At 36.1% G+C, this 18323-nt stretch overlaps 1 protein-coding gene and 1 pseudogene across 1 annotated transcript in view; both read left to right on the top strand.

Annotated features, from left to right (window-relative positions):
- Positions 1–18323, top strand: part of XPR1 (xenotropic and polytropic retrovirus receptor 1) — a 193436-nt gene that overhangs the window by 86391 nt on the left and 88722 nt on the right. The window lies entirely within an intron of this gene.
- On the top strand, positions 449–5392 carry LOC115288672 (annotated as a pseudogene).

Here is an 18323-nt window from a genome sequence, read left to right as displayed (position 1 = left end):
GTAAGGGACATGAGTATAGGAATTACTCAAAAATTTGTTGCCTTGTATATAAAATGCCCATTTATCTAACTGGCTTTAAATTTCATTTATTTTATGTAGCATGATTGAAATCAGCTTCATGATTTTAATAGTTCACTTAAATTGAAATCTAATTGTATTATTTTTATGACAAGTGGTCTTTTGTTCTTAATTATGAATAATCAGTACATGTTTATTTAATATTTGCAACAACTCTGTCTTCACTTACAACCTATTTAGTAGATTAATCTGATCGTGGAATCTAAATGTTATATAATTATGTTGGCTGAATCCAAAATGTAGAAATTGGTATACTTTTTTTTAAAGAATACTAGTAATTATAACAACTTGGCCTCAGTGGGTTATTGCAGTTGCCTATGAACAACTTTTATCTTCACTGGCTATCAGGATAGGCACTGGCTTTCCGAAAATGTTAAAAAGTATCTGGTAAGAAAAAAATAAGAGCTATTGTTCAAAGCTCTTACCCATTCATTTGGTAATGGATTGTTTCTTTGTACTTTTTAGCCCATACTGATGAACCCATTATTTAATATGAAGTTTGTCTTCATTGTTAGATTTTTAGGGTTCCTAAGTATAAGTATTATTTGTTGTTTCCTTAGCACATACTGCCATTCACAGTAGATAATGAAGAAGTTATCTGAAATTTGGATTGTGAAGTTTTTTCAATAAGTTAATAGGGAAGGCTTTATTACTAATTAAATATGAAACATTACAGAAATATTGTCTTTGATTGAAATCTGCAGGGCAGAAACAATGAGGTGTGTGTGTGTGTGTGTATTACATATATATATGTAAATACATGTACACAGAAAAGTAGAGATTTTATAGCCATAAGAGATAAGACTGGCCAGTCCCACAGTTGCTGTGGCTTTCTACTTCCCAAGGAATGCACCTCTATTAAGATTTCCTTGGGTGGGTTCCTGGCTTTTTGACTAAAACCCTATGTCCATGCAGCAACGTCTCCTTTATGTAAAGTGATTATGGTGTCTGTTCTTTGAAATCAAAAGCACAACAGAAAACAGGTGTCCACTTAAACATTTGCAAAGAAAAACATTCTTATATGAATTATAATATTAAAGCTTGGTATGAATTATATCCTTGAAAACCTAGTATGATACAGCATAAATTTAGAGTCAGTCATATCCCACTTGAATCACAGAGTTACTGTTTACCTAATATGTGATCCCAAAGTACTGCTAAGTTTTAGTTCCCTTGTTTGTGAAACATTTACATGAGATCCAGCCAGTAGTGTACCTAAACTGCCTTGTCCCTTTTCATAAGAGCCATTTGTTAAAACTTTAGATCTTATGAGCTGATTCTTAAACATAGCCATCATTAAAAATTAAATTACACAAACTTTAAATTGTGTTAAAAGCAAAAACAATGCTGAAAACTCATCACTTGCTAGTTATTTTGCTACATGGTACAGTATGTGGATTATATCCATATGGTGAAATACCATATAATGATGTGCTGTGATCACTTCCCAACTCTGTGTCCAGTGCATTTAACATTGGTAGCTTGAAATATGCATGATTGTATTATACCACAGAAACTGGTATTGTTTTATTTTTCTGATTTATTTACTTATAAGAAATACTGACTTATTTTTTGATGGTTGTCTAGATATAAGAAGGTGATGAAGAAAATACCAATAAAGCAGATTAAACTTAAAATTTTGTTGTGTCTGTTGCTTGCTTGTTATTGTTAGTAACACAGAAATGTTGTAAACTACAGGCATACCTCATTTTATTGCACTTCAATGTATTGAGCTTCACAGATACCTTGTTTTTTTAACCAATTGAAGGTTTGTCATGTCCCTGCATCTAGTAATTTTATTGGCACTATTTTTTCCAATACCATTTGCTCACTTCATTTCTCTCTGTCACATCTTGATAATTTTTGTGATATTTTGAATTTTTCATTATTATGTTTGAATTACTGCAATTTCATGATAAAACTTTGATGGATGAAGAGTTGCTTCTTACGGATGAGCAAAGACAGTGGTTTCTTGAGATGGAATCTACTCCTGGTGAAGACATTATGAATTTTGTTTAAGTGACCAAAAAAGGTATTTAAAATATTACATAAACATAGTTGATAAAACAGTGGCAAGGTTTGGGAGGATTTACTTCAATTTTGAACGTTCTCCTGCAGATAAAATGATATCAAGCAGCATCATATGCTGCAGAAAAATCGTTTGTTAAAGGAAGAGTCAATCAATGCTGCAAACTTTTCTTGTCTTCTTATTTTAAAAATTATCTGAGCCAGAGGCACCTGAGTCGCTCAGTTGGTTAAGCATTGGACTTTGGCCCAGGTCATGGGTTTGTTGGGTTCAAGTCCTGTGTCAAGCTCTGTGCTGCTGACAGCTCAGAGCTTGGAGCCTACTTTGGATTCTGTGTCTCCCCCTCTCTCTGTCCCTCCCCTGCTCATGCTCTGTCTCTGAAAAATAAGCTTTTAAAAATATAAAAATAAAATGAATTGTCTGAGCTAGCTGGGAGGTGCTGGCAGGGTGGGCTGAAAGGCGCTGCTTCCTGGCTGCATTGCTGGCCAACAATACCCCCAGTGCACTCATTGGGCACACCAACAGCCCCACCAAGCCAGCGTCCCTTGCCATGGCCATTACCTCCAACCTAGGGGTGGTGGCAGCTCCAAGTAACTGGTGATCAAAAATTTCTGAGACAGACCTAAATTGCCTGATAAGTGCACTCAGAAAACCTAGCAGAAGCCTCATGAGGTAGTGAAAGCCATACAGAGTAATGCTTTTATCAGATACAACCTGGAAGAGCTCTACTGATGTTGAAAATATCAGTTCTCACAAAGTTTCCTCAACAGCGGTGCCAGGTCTGTAAAGATCATGTCCAAGCACAGATCCTTCAGTTTAGAGAACACTCACTAGACAGTGTTTTATTTTTAAAGAAGATTAACGTGTGGCAAGATCACTGCAACAAAAGATCATGATCAGAAGTATTTTCCTGTTTTTGGATTGCACTTAGTACTTCTGAGTTCCCCACTTCCTTCTGTTTGGAATATGAGATTGGAAGTTTTTAAAAACCATATCATTAGTGATAAAAATGCATCTGAATAAAGATATTGATGGAATTTTGCTATTGATTTCACGAGAAAGAAACATAGAAGCAGTGGATTGAAATTTATTGACAACTCAGCTGAGTATGCTCTCTGACCTTCAGGTATATTAAGATCCATTTGAAATTTTTCACATAAACTAATTATTTATATTATGCAGAAAGCCACAGATTAATGTAAGAAAGAGAGGTTCCAGAATATCTTAACCATGTAAGTAAGTGTTTAGAGGAAGGAGACCAAGTAATCACGTATTTAGACCATAGCACACAGAAACCACTGATTGCTTATGTGGAGAAACAGCTATTAGGAGTACATTTAACAGCAATTCTGCAGAAAGGGCTTGACCACCTGCTTGATGAGAACAGAGTGCCTGACCTCAATCAAATGTACCAGCTGTTCAGACACATAAAGAGCCGGCAGCAAATCCTGCTGCCACACTGGAACAAGTACATCTGGACTTTGGGGGACAATGGTCATCAGTCCTGAAAAAGACATAGACTTAGAGATAGACAGGACCTGCTGAATTTTAAGGATTTAAAAAATCTGTTGGACCATGTGATAGAAGTGTTTTTTCAGAGAATTGAGAAGTTCAAATCCTTGGAAACATTTATCAATAAGAAGCCAAATAATGCTGCAGAATTGAAAGCAAAGTATGTTGATTCAAAATTGAAAGTTAATATTAGAGAAGCAGCAGATAAAGAGCTGAAGAGGATTCTCAATAAGGTCATGATAATATTCAGGTTCATTCAAATGCTTTGAAGCATTTTATAAAAACAATGTGGCAAAAAAAAAGACTCCTTGTGGGGAAAAGTGCCTCAGTAGATGCTGAAAAACCTGTGTTTTCAAAACTAAAGCATGAATGTGGCATTGCATTCACCACAAGCTAAAAGGCATATGCAGCGACATGGAACTCCCCAAGGACATTATGGTTCATTTCAAGGAGTATGTGCAGAATCAAAATGACCCAGGCTCTATAGGTCTAACAATGAATATACTTGTGATAGGATTCTGGACAACACACTCATCTATGGCCGTGCATTTAATTCCAGAAATGGTTAAACTTCAGGAAATGTTTAAGACCTTTTATCTCAGAAAGCACAGTGATCGAAAACTTCAGTGACAAACTGAGTTGGGGAATGCTGAGTGGTTTTTTTTAAGTTTTATTTATGTATTTTGAGAGAGAGAGAAAACAAAAGTGGGGGGGGGAGGAGGAGGAGAAGAGAGAGAGAGAGGCGGGGGGGGGGGAATCCCAAGCAGGCTCCCTATTGTTAGCACAGAATCCTATATGGGGCTCGATCTCACAAACCATGAAATTATGAACAGAGCCCAAATCAAGAGTAGGATGTGAAACCAGCTGAGCCACCTAACTACCCAACCTGGTGTAACCAAATGAGCACCCCAGGGCATGCTGTTTTAAAAGCAGAGTTTAAGGAAGAAAAGGAGTTCCATGTGTCCTTCTTCCAGACATTGGTGGTCTCACGTTCAATGAAGGGATCCATTCAGTCTTGAAGAAATAAAAATGGCCATGGGGATAGAAGACAGTAAACTGAGAAGAGCTTTAGAGTCCTAAGCCTGTGGCAAAGCACAAGTTCTGGTTAAAAGTTTCAAAAGGAAGGAGGTGAAAGATGGGGACACATTTGTGTTTACTGGGGAGTTTAAGCACAAGTTTTTTTCTAATAAAGATCAAAAAGATCCAGATGAAGGAAACCAGTGAAGAACAAGTCAGGCCCACTTCAGAGAGTGTTTCAGGACAGACAATATCGGATTGATGCTGCTGTTGTTAAAATAGTGAAGATGAGAAAGACATTTTTTTTACTTTTTTTTGTTAATGTTTATTCATATTTGAGAGAGAGAGAGAGAGACAGACAGACAGACCATGAGCACAGGAAGGGCAGAGAGAGAAGGAGACACAGAATCCAAAGCTTGCTCCAGGCTCTGAGCTGTCAGCACAGAACCTGATACAGGGCTCGAACTCACGAACTGCCAAGATCATGACCTGAGCCGATGTTAGATGCTCAACTGACTGAGCCAATCAAATGCCCGGAGAATGACTCTTAGTCATGATCTTCTAGGTTCTGAATTGTATAATCAATTGAACTTTCCAGTAAAGCCTGGAGATAGGAAAAAGAAAACTTATGGAGTTGCTCTCTATCTTACAGCCCCGCCTCTCTCTATCTTATGGAGGCTGTATGGAGAGAGACCAAGACAATTCGAATCAGGACCACTACATGGCCTGATGTGTTGGCCAGCTATTTTCCCTCAGTGAGACACTAGAGTGTATCTTCTGACCAGTGAATTACTTCTGTGCTGTTTCCAGGACTTCTGAGATTGAACGAGCATGGAGACTTTTGGATTAGAAAGAAAAGAGATGATTCTTGGATCACCCTTCACAAAGCTTAAGGGTTTGCAAATGGCATATGTGTCTTACCCTCAAGTTCTTCCTCTTATTCCTTTTGGCGTTTAAATAGTTTCTATTACTCTGTGCAGAATGACTTTGAGATTGGGCAAGAAAATATTGGTTAAAAGAGATTCCTTTGTAAGGTGTTGCTCTTGTGGTAGAAGGCTGAAAGTTTGGTTTGGCACGTGTGTGTGATTATGAATACATAGTTAAAAAAGACCTTCTGTGCTGCATTCATGGGCTGCAGAGATGACCGGTGTACTTCTGAAGGCAGGTTCTCTTAGTTGACGGACACTTAGGTTGGAAACAAGAGCCCTCCGTTGGCAAGCCCTAAGAAGAAACAGTGTCAAAAACGGGCTAATCAGTTATGAAAACAAAATACTGACATCCTTTTATTTCCTTTATCTTCCATATGTTTTAAACTCATGACTATTTAGAGTGAGGTTTCTTGGTGTGGTCTCTCATGTCTACTGAGGCAGCCCTGGGGTATGTGTACTTGCTGTGGTAAACCTATGAGCATCTTTGTTTGACTTCCTCTGAGTTGTTTGTGAACTTTTTGTATAGGGGTTTGGGAAAGAGTGTGTTTGTGTCCAGTCTTCCAAGATCGTGTCTAGGAGCCCCTGTTTTTTGCATTGGGGTAACTGCTATTTGACTTTTTTGATTGCAGCATTTGTGCTATTGCTCTAATAAAGTTTGGTTTATTTTAACAGCCATCAACAGGGATGGCCATTGTTATATGTGCTATAACCACTGTAAAAAGTTTTATAGGAGATTTAAAACCTTTTTTTAATGCTTATTTATTTATTTTGAGAGAGAGAGAGCACACACACATGATCAGCAGGAGGGGCAGAGAGAGGGAGAGAGGAAAATACTTCTGATCATGAGGAGGAAAAGAGGCTCCATACTCAGCTCAGAGCCCAACACATGGCTCGATCCCACAACCAGGAGATTATGACCTGAGCCAAAATCCAAGAATCAGACGCTTACCTGACTGAGCCACCTGGATGCCCCATAAAGTATTTTTTAATTAAAAAATATATATTTAAAAAATTTTTAATATTTATTTTTAAGAGAGCAACCCTAGGTTGGCTTCTCATGAGTTTGGCAAAATCAGAAGAACATTCTGTGAGAGTAAGCTGGCTTTATGAAATTTACAATAAAGTCTATTGTATGTTTTATTATAATTTTTAAATTGTTTCCTACAGTCCTTAAAATTTATAATAAATACACATTTCACTCACACACACACACACACACACACACACACACACACCCGAGTGCTGATTGTGAAACATTTATCAGCACACCACTGTGTGTTGCACAGAACAGACATTCATTAAATACTGCTTTCTCCTCTCCTTTTCTCCCCTTTGGCCTTTTTAAAGGGAATAAAAATATCTACCATACTTAATGTAAGCAGGGTTGGTAAAAGACAAATCCTTAACACTGGCTTTAACTTCAAGTCTATTATATTGTTTAGTATTGTCACTTTCATCCGTATTAAAAATGTATCTTAGTTGAAAGGACAAGATTTGAGGGAGTATGATACTCTTTTTGCATTCCATTGCTGGGAGCTCTCGTGTCTAAACATACCAATACTCAATTATATTTCAAAGAGTGGCATTATAGGCATAACAAATATAATATTTATTGAATATTGAAAAGCTGTGAATCATAACACTTGTCAAAAATTTCTTGAAAAAGTTTTCCTAAGAATAGGAAATTCCTAAGAAATAGGGATAATTTAAATTTTTCCTTTTATTTTGAAACTTTTTGTTCTTTTCCTCCTTTGTCCCCCTTCTAGTTTAATAAGGAAATGATCTTATTTAAAACAAAACAAAACAAAACATTATGACACTGGTACAGCCCCAGGCTGATTTTCTTTCATTCCAAAGAGATATCCTAGATTCTTTAACAACATTATATTTTCTGTCATTCTGATGATATGTCGTCTCTTTTTAAACCTAGAATAAAGCATTTTTTAAAGCTCCTGTTTGACAGGGCTTTTTCCCTTACACATTCAGAGTATACTGTAGGGGTAACATAGTCAGTCTTCTCACTTCCCCTGCCTTCGTCTATATTAAATAAGAGAAGAGCCGGCTGTATTTCTGTAGTGCATAGCTGATTGCTTTCCAGCTCCCAAAGGAAGGGAACTAATTGCTAAACATAGAGAAAATAAAACATTGAGATACCTTTCTATGTGGATTTAATAGTTACTAATCATCGAAAAGTAAGCCTTTACACGTTCTAATCCTATTACTTCCAGAAGAATAACGTAGAGTAATAGTGTTTCCTCCTCACGTATGTTTGCAAATATATACAGGAAGGATTGAATTACGTTGGCATCTTTGTAGAAAACCAAGTGACCATACATATGTGGATCTCTTTCTGTGCTCTGTATTCTACTCCCCAGGGCTTATCCGTATGCCTGTGTGACACTTGTCTTCATTCCTGTAGCGTCATAGTAAGTCTTGAAATTGGACAGTATAAATCTTCCAGTTTTTTTTCTTCATTTTCAAAATTATTTCGCTATTCTAGGTTTATTGCATTTCCAAATAAATTTTTAACTCTTGTCAAATTTTGTAAAAACAAACAAACAAACAAACAAACAATAAACCCCCAGAGAAACCCTCCTGGGATTTTGATTGGGACTGCATTAAATTTATAGATCATTTTGCTGAGAATTGACAAATTAACAATGTTGAACATTGTAATCCATGAACATGATGTATTTCTCATGTATTAAGTCTTGTTTACTTCATCTTTTTAACATTTTTAGTTTTCCAAATAGTTTTAGGTTTCCACTCTTTTATGTACAGCTCTTGCACATATTTTGCTTAGTCTGTTGCTAAGCATTTCATACTTTTGATGCTATCATAGATGATACTATTTTAAAATTTGATTTTCTAATTATTTATTGCTAGAATGTTGAAATATTGAATTTTGTATATTGTCCTTATAATCTAAATCCTCGTTAACTTATCAGTTCTAGCACTGCTTTTGTAGATCTCTGAGGATATTGCACATACATATTATGTTGTCTGTGATTAAAAACTATTAATTTTTTGTTTCTGATCTATATGCCTATCTTTTTAAATAATTATTAACCCACAAGCTACAGACATACCTTATTTATTTATCTACTTTTTGTCTAATCACTAGTAACTTCCTTAATTTGAGATCGTAATGACCAAATTTTCATGCTGTCAGTAAATAGAGGAACTCTTTGGTATAGCTTTCCTAATAAGACCTGTCATTCAAAACGTGCCTTTCATATCAGTACCTAATAAATAATACTTGGGATGGAATGTATTAGAAAATGTAAGTTTCTAATTTTTACAGAAAACCAAAGCTATTTCTTTGAAGCTTCTTTTAATCTATATCTTTTATCTGCTACTATTTAAAAATTTAAGACATTTTATATTAGTAGATTTACTTTGTAGGGAAAGTAAGATTTACTTATAAAACAGCCAAACCTGCTAATAGTACTTAAAAATTTTGTGTATTCTTCCATAATATTATAGTTGTCACAATATGTTAATGTTTTATACATTTCTTGGAAAATTAAATATAGGTTACTTTCAGAGATAGAATAATTTAAGTGAACCAATAGTTCAATTTGCAGTGGCAGACCCTCTTTCCTGTAAAATAGAAAGAGCAGATGGCAGTAATCATTGAAATAAATTTCATCAGCATGTCTATAATTCTAAATGTATAAGGGATATTGAGATCATCTTTCATATAGTCTTTTGAAATTTGTTTCCATCAAGGAGGAAGGAGAAAGGAAGAGTTAATGTCTGAGGGGAATAAATGTGTCGCCCGTAAGTCTGGGGATATGAGCTTGGACCCTTATAAATATAGAAAGCAATGTAATGATAGCATCATCTATGACACTTAGTAATGGAAAAAGAGGAAGGAGATATTATGAGTAAGAGAGAAAATAAGATTGAACCTTCAAGTGAAAGTTGAATGTTTACTGTATTAATTAACGCTTGCTTGCAGACTTGAATGCTAACCTTGGCTGGCAGAAGATGCAGTGGGATGGAAGAGGAACTTTGGTTATAAATAAGAACAGAAGAAACATGACAAAATAAAGAATAGTAATTAGTTTAGATGTCTAAATTTTTTAAAGGATTATTTATTCTCACTCTTGTAAATTTATGGCTAAATTTGTTGGTTCATTTGGTATGGTTTCATTGTAGATGTTAAAATTCTTTGGACAGGAAAGTTTACCATAAAGCATTAGACAATATTGGTATCTCCCTATTCTTTATCTTTTCTGCAAGCCTGTGCTTGAGCATACACGTACTCTCTGTCTCTCTGTCTCAAAATAAACATTTAAAAAAAATAGGGGGGAAAAAATCCCAGGATAGTTATGTAGAAAGGACACTGTGTTAGTACTGCAATCTGAATTTGAATCCTAACTCAGCCACTTAGTTGACTTCTGGCAAATCACTTTGAGCCTAATTTTCCTGTGTACAAAATGGTAATTGGGATCCTGGCAATTCAGGACTCTAGCATAATGTAGATACTCAACAAATCATAGTTGCAACTCTTTTGGGGGGAAAAAAATTAGAAGGTGCTTGTTAAGGTAATCATCTTTATAAAGGGAGTGCTGCAAATATTAGAATTGTCACTAAAGTGGCATTGTTAATAAATAATCCAAGGCGATGAATAATTTTCCTCTTTTTTGTGTAAGTAATGTAATATTTATTTTATCACTTAATTATGTATCATGTATACTGTTAATCAGTATGATGTAGGTCTACAAAATCAACATACATATTTTGGCTGAGAGAAGGAAATGTCTTCACTTTTAGTGTAGTCCTAGCACAGTGCTAAGTGTACATTCCTACAAATGGTTGACACATGGGTGAATATGTGTGTTAAGTTACACTTTTATTTCTTCAACTGTCACAACTATCGTTCCTATAGTTCTCTTACAGGACTATTTCCCACCCCCAAAACCCATATGTCCTCAAACATGCCTAATTTTCATTAGAGCCTTTGTATTTTCTATTATATTTGTCTCACGTTTTTGCCAGGCCAGTTCATTCTTGTCCTTCAGATTTTAACTCAAATGCCACCTCTTCACAGAGATGTTCTCGGTCTACTCATTCTAAAGTCACTTTCCCTGCAGTTGTTATAGTGTCCTATTACCTGGTTTCATTTTCTTCATATCCATTAAAACAACCTGAAAGTATCTTAGTTTATTTGACATCTTGTTTATCCTTCCTATAGAATATGAGTTCCATAAGGAGACATCAGGAGAGTAGAGTCCTGGGCCCTGCTGTGTCTTATACTGTATAAATGACCCCTTGTGGAAAAGTTAACATCATTTGTTTTGACTAATAGTTTCTTTGCCTGTGCCCAGTCTGTTTGCTTTATTCCTGCTAATTGACACGTCTATAGGAGCTCATTTCTGTTCTCTCTAGTTTTGTGTATGTTTGAAATTTTCCACAGTATAATGTTTTATAAAGGATGAAGAGGATTTATATTACAGAAAAGTACTTGTTGATGTGGAACCAAAATCTGCCCTGTATTCTTCTCTTTTCTTATATTTCAACGGGCTCTTTTCCCTCAAAAATTTTTGTGGCTCTTTTTTTTTTTTTTTAACCATCTTTTGTTTTCTCTTCCTCTCTCTTTCTCTTCTCTCTCCCCATTACTCCCCTATCCCCAGTAATTTACTCCAAAACCCCAGTGTACAGAATTGGAACCTGAATGGGATGAGGAGAGTACCTGCATGGGGGGCGGGGGAGGCAGGGGGAAGGTCACTGCAGTCATGTTGGTGACACACATAGACTTAATTAAATAACTAAATATGTTGAAGGTAATAGAAGCCAGACTTCTTTTAGGGAAGGAAGTTACAGATGTGGAGAAGGATAAAGCTGGAATAAACTGTATGGTGTTGGGCTTGCATTGGAGATAATATGATAAACTCATAGTTTTCAGCATGTACAGGTTGATGTAGTATGTGGGTATGCATGCATGTATGCATGCATCAGTTCTGTATCCTAAGAGGGAATGGGAATCAACACTCCAATAACAATGAGCACACTGAGTATCCAGATGTTAGTTTCTAAATATAATTAGTTCTGCTCTAACACATGATTTGAAAACATGAGTTTGTTCCAATACAATTACTGTATTAGGGAACAGACAGAACACAACATGAATTTTATGTTTATTTATGTATAGTTTCACCCTTAAGAAACACTAGGTAAACTCAGAATATTATACTTAACTAATGTGCATACCTTAGACATTTACCATTTACCTTCTTTTAGAACTTGTGTTATGTACCATGCCCATCCACATCTGGTATAAACTTTTCCTGATTTTATATGGCTAGCCCTTTTCACCTCACAATAATTCATAAACCACAGCCTTTCAATATCATATTATAACCACTTCCACAAGCAAACGTAAGATCTTTTTAAAGGTGAAATGCCATGTTTTTACTGTGGCATATATGTATTTCTTAGTTATTTAACATATGTAAAACTATATTACTAATTAAATAGAATTTAAAAACTACTATTTTTATTAGGATCCTTTTAAAAAATATTTATTTATTTTCTTAGAGAGAGAGAGCATGAGAGGCACAGAGAGAGTGGAAAGAGAGAATCCCAGGCAGGCTTCAAGCTGTCAGTACAGAGCCAGCCTGGGGCTCAGTCTCATGAACCATGAGATCATGACGTGAGCCGAGGTCAAGAGTCAGATGTTTAACCAACTGAGCCATGCTGGTGCCCCTAGGTTTCTTTTTTTAAAACAGCTCTGATAAAGGTTTTGAGTTTGTGTTCCTAAATGCTTTACCCATAAGCTGTGTGGTTTTTGCTGAATGACTGCATGCATAGTGACATTGATTTAGGGGAACATGTATGTCACCCTAGAACTTGTCTTCACTAAAATAAACCAGAATTCCTTGAAGAAAGAAGTGGCTGATTCCAGGGCTGGGAAAGGAAGCATACAAGATGAGCGTGGAATTCCTTATTGTGCTAGGAACTAAGGATGTGCTTGAAGAATGGTGGGGGCATGTCAATAGGGACATAGAAGTCTGGAAGAGGATTTGGCTCCCATTGGCCATATCTAGGACATTTTAAGCATCAAAGTGAATAATGATGGTGATAGAATCTGTAAATCCATACTGATATGAGTTTAAAAATAACTACATTTAATTCTGATGAAGAATCGGATATTTACATGGCTTCAAAATACCTCTCCACCAAATACTTACTTTTTTTAATTTGAGAGAGAGAGAGAGAGAAAGAAATTGAGAGAGTAAGCAGGGGAGGGGCAGAGAGAAGGAGAGAGAATCTTCAGTAGGCTCCATGCTTAGCACAGAGCAGGGTGGGGCTCAATCCCACCACCCTGGGATCATGACCTGAGCTGAAATCAAGAGTTAGACACTTAACCAACTGAGCCTCCCAGGCTCTTCTGCACCAAATACTTAATAATTACAAAGAGAAATGGAAGTAAATGAGTAAATTTAAGATTTGATTGGGAATAGAATGTTAATAGGATCTTAAAGTACCTGCTTTACAAGATGCTTATTACTTGCAAAGAGGGAAAAGAATTAATTTATATTGGAGAAGCCAGTTGCTTTAAGGTACCATCTTAAGTAATCAGTTAACATCCATTAATTGGACAAGTCTAAATTGTGTGTCATTTGATCAAATGCATTAAAGACACAGCATCACTTTTGTGAGATCCCGTCCAAAGATGCATAACTTGAATCTTATCATGAGAAATTATCAAACAAACCCAAATTGAGGGGCATTTTATAAAATAATTGCTTTTAATCTAAAATGTAAGGATCATAAAGGTGTAGTAAAGATCTAAGGATTCAGGAAAGATTGAAGAATCTAAAAAGACATAACAGCTAACTGTAACATGTAATCCTGGTCTGGACCCTTTTAGTATAAAGCATACTGTTATAACTTTTGGAGAAACTTGAATGGGGTCTGAAGACTAAGTGGTAGGATTTATCAGTATTAATTTTCTGGTTTCATTGCATACGTTGTAGTAATGAAGGAAATGATATTGCTTGTAGAAATATACCCTAAATAATTTGAGAGGGTGATATCATCATTTTGCAACTTACTTTCATATGTTTTAGGAAAATGATTTATTTCTACTTGTATGGTTTTTCTTTGATGTGCCATTTTTCCACATCAACAATCAATTCTCTGACTCCGAGTGTCCAGTAATTCCATTCAATTCTGACACCATCTTCTGAGAATTAGCCATCAGATCCCACAAATTTAAGAGTCAGTCCCATAAGACTGACCCTGCTTAAGGTGCTAGCTGCAAGTAGAGTCCCCAGACACCCATAGTTCTGCCTGGCCAACTGCAGTTCTGGTTGGCCACTTCGTCTGTGATTTCAGTAATTCCATAGGATTACTCAGGAAAGTGCTCTGCTTAATGTTACTACTTTGTTATGAAGTATACAGCTCTGGAACAGCCAAATGGAAGAGATGCATAGAGCATGGAGGGGTGGAGTGGTTGGTTTAGAGCCTCTGTGACCTCTCCAGCCACACAAAATTTTCACCACCCCAGAAACTGTCTAAACCCAATTGCCTAGGAGTTTTTATGCAGGTTTCATCATATAAGTATAATTGGTTAAATCACTGGCCTTTGGTGATTATACTCAGACTCCAGCCCCTTTCTCCTCACTAGAGGTTGGGGAGTGGGGCTGAAAGTTGTTGGGTTTTTTTTGTTCATTTAGATATTTTGAGAGAGACAAAGACAACACTAGTGCGGAAGGGGCAGAGAGAGGAGAGAAAGTGAATCCCAAGTAGGCTCTGCACTGCCAGCACAGAACCCAATGCGGGGTTCGAACCCAAGAAGCCATGAGATGATGACCTGAGCTGAAACTGAGAGTCACATGCTGACCCAATGAACTGACTGAGCCAGCTGGGCACCCCAGGGGGGCTGAAAGTTCTAACCCTTTAATCCTTGATTTGGTTTTTCTGGTGACTAGCCCTCATCTTGAAGCTACCTGGGGGAGGTACGTTGGCCCACCTTATTAGTACAAACTCAAGTAAGGCCTAAAGGGGCTTGTTTTAAATAGCAAAAGACATTCCTATCATGAAGGAGATCCCAACAGTTTTATGAGCTCCTTCTGGAAACCAGGGAAGACCATATTTATATTTAAACTATACCACTCTTTTATATTTGCAACTTATCTGTAAGTTGAGATTGTTTGCAAATGAAAAGTTTTTTTAAATTTTTTAATTAAAATTTTTTTAATGTTTATTTATTTTTGAGAGAGAGAGAGACAGAGTGTGAGCGTGGAGGGTCAGAGAGAGGAGACACAGAATCTGAAGCAGGCTTCAGGCCCTGAGCTGTCAGCACAGAGCTCAATGTGGGGCTTAAACCCATAAACCAGGAGATAATGACCTGAGCTGAAGTCAGCTGCTTAACCAACTGAGCCATCCAGGTGCCCCAAAATTTTTTTAATTTTTTAAAATTTTTTTAGAGAGAGAGTGCCAGTTGGAGAGAGAGGTAGAGTGAGAGGGAGAATTCTAAACGGGCTCCATGCTCAACAGGAGTCCAGTATGGAACTTGATCCCACAACCATGACATAGGACTCAGTCCATGACCCTGGGATCACGACCTAAACCAAAATCAAGAGTCTGACACTCAACCAACTGAGTCACCTAATACTCCTAAAAAGTATTTTTTAAATAAAAGTATTCTGTTCCCCAGAATTTAAGAATGAAATCAGCAAATTCTAGGCAAAAGAGGGAATTCCAAAATTCTTATTCACAAATTAGCTTCCTCTTAGGATGAGAAACTAAGATGTAAACATCTGGATAGTTAAATAACTACATCAGTTTAAAGGATTTGAATAACATGATAAAATCAAAAGAGTTGTGCTAAGGTAGTAAATGAATAACTGCTGAATTATTATTTATATTTAATTATATTATCTGTATTGCTAAGCTTTTTAAAAGAGTGTGTTACCCCATCAATAAAAAGGATTTATGTGTACAGGTACCTTTAATAAAACATATTTATTTGTACTCGTGTTTCATTATAAAGTATACAAAAATAAGAATTTTTAAATTTTATTTTAAAGATGAGAAGTGAAATTAGCAATATATTTTAGAATAATTTATGTTTATTCACAGTATTGTGAAATTGTTATAGGTTAACAAACCTGAGTAAAATGGAAATTTATTAACAGGCTGTTTTGGCTTCTGTAAATTGCTGTGTGAATGCATCTCCCTGTTCACTGTTCTGTTCTGACTTACAGCGTGGTAACTGCTAGAACATTGAGATAAAAGCCTACGTAGCTCCCTGTTAGGTATCAGAAGGTAGAACTTCCGCCTGCTTGCTAAGCGCAACCCCACCCCTTTCACTAAGACCTGGCAAAGACAGAGTTAACTGATGAGAAATCATTCCCATCTCAAAGTATCTTAGATGTACAACTATGATTGATCATTTTAAAGGGACATAGAGCCTTGGAGTGGTGGGCTCTTGCCAAAGATGGCGTTTGCGTATTACAATGTAATTGGCTACCATGAAAAGATATGAATTGTAATTGGCTAACTAAATGATGACGTGTTCTGTCCATATAATCTCACTGCTGCCTTTGTTCAGGGCCATTCTCTGCTCCTTAACACCAGGGAGATCAGGTTTGGCCCGGCTGTAAATAAAAGCATGCGGCTGTACATAAAAAATCATTCAGCGTTGATGGTCTTTTCGTAATCACCCTGCAACAAAATGACAAAAATAATACAATTTAGTAACAAGTTTGATGTCCTTTATTCAAGGAAAAAATTATGGATTAGAGGAATTCAGTGCCTCACAAGCAGTGGAATGCTCTTCCTAAGGGATTTTGGTCAGGAGAGATTTCATAGAGCCTTAGAAGAGGCAATTTACAAACAGGATGTGATTGGCTAGAAGGTTCAGGATTTCCTGATAAAGCTACCAGGTCTGATTTTCTGGGGTTAGGTAAGCTAGCTGGAGGTGAGTTGGAGGATGGTGATTGGTATATGTTAGGTTTCTTGACAAGTGTTTTCCATAAGTGCCCACTGACTTAGGTTTAGGTTGATGATGTGGGCTGGGCCACTGGAGTGACCTCCTTTTTGTGCATCCCAGCGTATGAAATAACTTTATCAGTACAAAACCATTTTTTTTTTAAATCAGAGGAATGTGATGGAATATGCTTAACTTTTTAGTTGAGACTTAATTCACAAACCATATAGTTCACCTATTTAAAGTGTATTGTTCAGTGCTTTTTAGTATCTTCATAGAGTTGTATAGCCAGCATCATAGTCAATTTTGGAACATGTTGGCCATTATAAATAATGCTGATATGAACATTTATGTACATTGTATGCTTTTGTGTTCACAGTTGTTTTGGTTTTATAGCTAGATGTGGAATTTCTGGGTCACATGGTAACTCTTTTTAAGCATCTGTAGCATTTTACATTCCCATCAACCATGCATGAGGATGCCACTTTCTCAATCCTTGTCATTTGTTATTTTCAGGTTATAGCCATCCTAGGGCTGTGAAGTAGAATGCCTATGTGACTTTAATTTCCATTTCCCTTCTCCTAAGAATGCTACACCTCTTTTCATGTGTTTATTGGCCCTTTATATCTTTGGGGGGGTAATGTTATCAGATCCTTCGCTCATTTTTGAATTTGGTTATCTTTTTATTATTGAGTTCTACACTTCTTTATGTTGAAAGAAAAAAATAAATAATTAGACTTTATCAAAAAAAATAATTAGACTTTAATCAAAATTAAGACTTCTGTGATTAAGAGGACAACATCAAAAAAAAAAAAGAAATAGAAAAGAGAACCACAAAATGGGAGAAAATTTTGACACGAGATGATCAACTTTTGTGTTCAACAAATGATTTTAACATATCTTATAACTAGTATAAGTGTTTCATTATACTAGACTAGTATAAATATTTCAGTACATTTTTCCCACTACATTTTAAAAGCATTGCTTTATTAAAATAATTAATGACCTTGAGTTTATGTAGCAGTTGGGTATTTCTGTCTTCAATTTCTTTATTGCAATATCTTGCTTATGAATGATACAGTGGAGTGTTTTCACAAATTCTATTCTTCTTCTTTCGCTCACCTTAATTCTTAATTATTTTTGTTTTAATTCCAAAGAAGTTGCTTCATCTGTTTGCAAATGTTTTTTCATGAAATATTGCTTTCATTAAAGAGGTTATTTGCTATTAAGATTTTAGCAGCGTTATCAACAATAACCAAATTATGGAAGGACCCCAAATGTCCATTGACTGATGAATAGGTAAAGACGATTTGGTATGTGTGTGTGTGTGTGTGTGTGTGTATATATATATATGTATATATGTGTGTATATATGTATATATATATATATGCAGTGTAATATTACTCAGCCATCAAAATGAATGAAATCTTGTCATTTACAGTGACATGGATGGAGCTAGAGTGTAATATGCTCAAGGAGACAAGTCAGTCAGAAACAGACAAATACCATATGATTTTATTTATATGTGGCATTTAAGAAACAAAAACAGATCACCATGGTAGGGGGAAGAGGGGGAGGCAAACCATAAGAGACTTTTAACTATAGATAACAAACAGGGTTGATGGAGGTAGGTGGGGAAAGGGCTAAATGGGTGATGGGTATTAGAGAGGGCACTTATTGTAATGAGCACTGGGTGTTGTATGTAAAATATGAATCACTAAATTCTACTCCTGAAACCAATATTACTCTATATGCTAACTAACTAGATTAAATAAAGACTTAAAAAAATTAGGGGCACCTGGGTGGCTCAGTC

This window comes from Suricata suricatta, chromosome 3 (assembly GCF_006229205.1).
Source record: "Suricata suricatta isolate VVHF042 chromosome 3, meerkat_22Aug2017_6uvM2_HiC, whole genome shotgun sequence".
Lineage (NCBI taxonomy): Eukaryota > Metazoa > Chordata > Mammalia > Carnivora > Herpestidae > Suricata > Suricata suricatta.
The sequence above is the reverse complement of the archived record's forward strand: the minus strand, read 5'-3'. Positions and strand labels throughout refer to the sequence as shown.